This window comes from Arachis duranensis, chromosome 1 (assembly GCF_000817695.3).
Source record: "Arachis duranensis cultivar V14167 chromosome 1, aradu.V14167.gnm2.J7QH, whole genome shotgun sequence".
Lineage (NCBI taxonomy): Eukaryota > Viridiplantae > Streptophyta > Magnoliopsida > Fabales > Fabaceae > Arachis > Arachis duranensis.
This window is the reverse complement of record NC_029772.3, coordinates 76,259,272-76,262,725: the sequence shown is the minus strand read 5'-3', so window position 1 is coordinate 76,262,725 and position 3,454 is coordinate 76,259,272. Positions and strand designations below refer to the sequence as shown.

The 3,454-nt window shown below is 33.1% G+C and overlaps 1 non-coding gene across 1 annotated transcript; it reads right to left on the bottom strand.

Moving 5' to 3' along the window:
- Nucleotides 1–2,898: 2,898 nt before the first annotated feature.
- LOC127742517 (small nucleolar RNA R71) lies at nt 2,899–3,002 on the bottom strand. The gene has a single exon (XR_008003829.1). It is a non-coding gene; the product is annotated as a small nucleolar RNA R71 (small nucleolar RNA).
- Between the last annotated feature and the right edge of the window lie 452 nt (nt 3,003–3,454).

Below are 3,454 nucleotides of genomic sequence, written 5' to 3'. Positions count from 1 at the left end.
AAGTGGATTTTCTCACTATCAACCTAGTTTATCCTATTTTTTTAATCCTTAGTTGCTAGATTAGTATAAATAGAAAAAGATCACCCTTGTTTAAGGGTTCTGCCAATCTTCTTCCTCCACTTTATTTTCAAATATTATGTACAGTATGAGTCACTAACCTCCTAAGATTAAGGTTAGGAGCTCTCCTGATTCTCATGAATTAATAATATCACTATTTTACTCAATCTATGCTTGATTCTATTCTAAGATATATCTTCGTTCTTCATCCTAATGGATTGGGAGTGTAACTTGACTGTCATCCCAATTCTACATGGGTTCTTGCAAGTCCTTGACGGGATAGTATTGAACCACCAGCTTGATTATACATCTCTTAGACGGCTAATCCACGACTTTGTTGGGGACTTCTCGAGACATTAATTCAGCCGAGGTGCGGGGCGATTAGGGCCTTTGTGGTATAGGCTAGAACCCAAGGAGCAGAGTTCTCAGATTCGGAAGATCTGACCTTGTCTGTGGCGTTTTGAGTAGGATCACTGAGGGAATGGACTGCTAGAGCGCTGACCCGGTCTTTGATCTTAAGCAGAGGAGAGTGATGACTGTTGACCTGGCGTTAATCATATACAACTTGCCATGGAATGAATCAATTAGAAGTTGGAGTAGATGGTAAAAAAAGTTGATCCAGAAGGAAGAAGCATCTCTGAAGCCTAAACCATTCTCCTACCATAGATTTCATACCTATCTAGTAACGTTTTATTTATTTATCTGTTGTATGCGTTTTCTCATGACAACTATCTTTTCTATCCGACTGACTAAGATCTGTAAGGTATCTTGCTCAAACCAACAATCTCCGTGAGATCGAACCTCACTCACCTGAGGTATTACTTGGACGACTGGTATACTTGCCGGTCTATCTGTGCGAAACATACGGAGTCAGTTTCGTGCACCAAATTTTTACCGTTGTTGCCAGGGATTGTTCGGATTTGACAAACTAACGGATTATCTTGTTGCTTAGATTAGGTACTTTTTACTATTTTGTTTTTGTCTTTTGTTTTCTCTTCAAAAAAACATTTTTTTTCAAAACCTTATCTTTTCTTTAGTGATCTTTGTCTTTTGTGTGAGTCTTTTGTTCTTGTTCTTGTTAAAGTTTAGAAATTTCTGGTTTCTTTTTCCAAAAATTTTCAAAAAGTGTGTCTTTTGTTTGAATCTAGCGTCAGTTCTTAAGTTTGGACTCCTTTGTGTGTTCTTTATTTCTTTGAATTTTTGAAGTTGTCTTAAGTGTTCTTTCTTGGTATTCAAGTTGTTCTTGTCTCTTTTCTTGTTTTGATCTTAAAATTTTTATGTTTGGTGTCTTTTGGTATTTTTCTTTTTAATTTTCGAAAGTTAGTGCCTTTTGATCTAAAAATTTTTAAGTTTGGTGTCTTTTGGTTGTTTTTCTCTTTCTTCATTAATTCAAAAAATCAAAAATATCTTTTTTCTCTTTATTTCAAATTTTCGAAATTCTTACCTTCTTTTCTTATCTTGATTTAAATTTTTTTTAAGATTAGTGTTTTCTTGTTGGTAAAGTCAAATTTCAAATCTTATCTTTCTTTTAAATTTTAAAATTCAAAATTTTTTCAAATCTTTATCTTATCTTTTTATGTTTCATTAAATTTCAAAATCCTATCTTATCTTATTTCGAATTCAATTTTTAAAACTCAATTCCAAAATTTAAAATTTAAAAATTCAAATTTCAAATTTCAAAATCAAATCTTTTTCAAAAATCAATTTTCAAATATTTTTAAATCTTATCTTTTCAAATCTTCAATCTTATCTTTTCAACTTATTTTCAAATCTTTATCTTATCTTGTTTCAATTTCAAAATTCAAAATCAAATCTTTTTCAAATCTTTCTAAATTTTTTATCTTATCTTTTCTAATTTCGAATTTCAAAATTAAATCTTTTTCAAATCTCCTATCTTATCTTAATTTCAAATCTTTTTTAATTAGTTATTTATTTTCTCTTTTTTCTTTTTCAAAACTACCTAACTAATTCCTCTATCTTCTATTTTTGAGAACTTCTCACTTCTCTCTCTCTCTCTTCTTTTTCAAAAATCATCTTTCAATTTTCAAAATTTTTTTAGTTAATTATCTTTTAATTTCATTCTTGTTTTTTGAATTTAATTAATTATTAAAATAAAAACAAAATATTTTAATTCTAGTTTCTTATTTTACTTCTTAATTTTTGAATTCTTTAACCCTTTTCATTCGAATTCTTCATCTCATTCTTCTTTCTTCTTCACATCTCACAGGGAGTTCTCTATCCTTTGACATAAAGCTCCTATTCTTTCTCTTTCTTGTCTTATTTTTCTTGTTCATGAGTAGGAACAGAGATAAAGAACCTCTCTTTGATCCTGATCCTAAACCTGAGAGGACCCTTAGGAGGCATTTATAACAAGTTAAAGCACAACACTCTGGAAGAGATCTCACAGAACTTTTCAAACAAGAAACAAAAAATACAAGCATGGTAGCCGAACAGAACAATGAAGCAGATGCAAGGAAAGTTCTTGGTGACTTCACTGCACCCATTTTTGAATTTTATGGAAGAAGTATCTCCATACTTGCCATTAGAGCAAATAACTTTGAGCTTAAGCCTTAGTTAGTCTCTCTAATGCAACAGAATTGCAAATTTCATGGACTTCCATTGAAAGATCCACATCAATTCTTATCTGAATTCTTGCAAATCTGTGACATTGTTAAGACCAATGGAGTGGATCCTGAGGTCTACAGACTTATGCTTTTCCCTTTTGCTGTTAGAGACAGAGCTAGGATGTGGTTAGATTCTCAACCCAAAGAAAGCCTAGACTCTTGGAAAAATTTGGTCAAGGCTTTCTTGGCCAAGTTCTTTCCACCTCAAAAGATGAGCAAGCTCAGGGTGGAAGTTCAAACCTTCAAACAAAAAGAGGGTGAATCCCTTTATGAAGCTTAGGAAAGATACAAGCAACTAATCAAGAGATATCCTCTTGACATACTCTCAGAATGGTCTATCCTAGTTATTTTCTATGATGGTCTATCTGAGATGTCCAAGATGTCCTCGGATCATTCTGCTGGTGAATTGCTCTACTTGAAGAAAATACCTGAAGAGGCATAGGAACTAATTGAAATGGTTGCAAACAACCAATTCATGTAACCTTGTAAATAATGGGGTAGCTCGGAAGAAAGGAGTCCTGGAAGTTGACACTCTGAATGCCATATTGGCTCAGAACAAGATCTTGATCGAATAAGTCAATATGATCTCTCAGCATTTGACGGGAATGCAAGCTGCAACTAGCAGCACTCAAGATACCTCCTACGATGGAGATGCCTATAATCCAGATCAACCCATGATAGAAGAGGTGAACTACATGGGAGAACCCTATAGAAACACCTACAACTCCTCAGAAATTATCCTAACCTTTCATGGAAGGATCAATAGAAGCCTC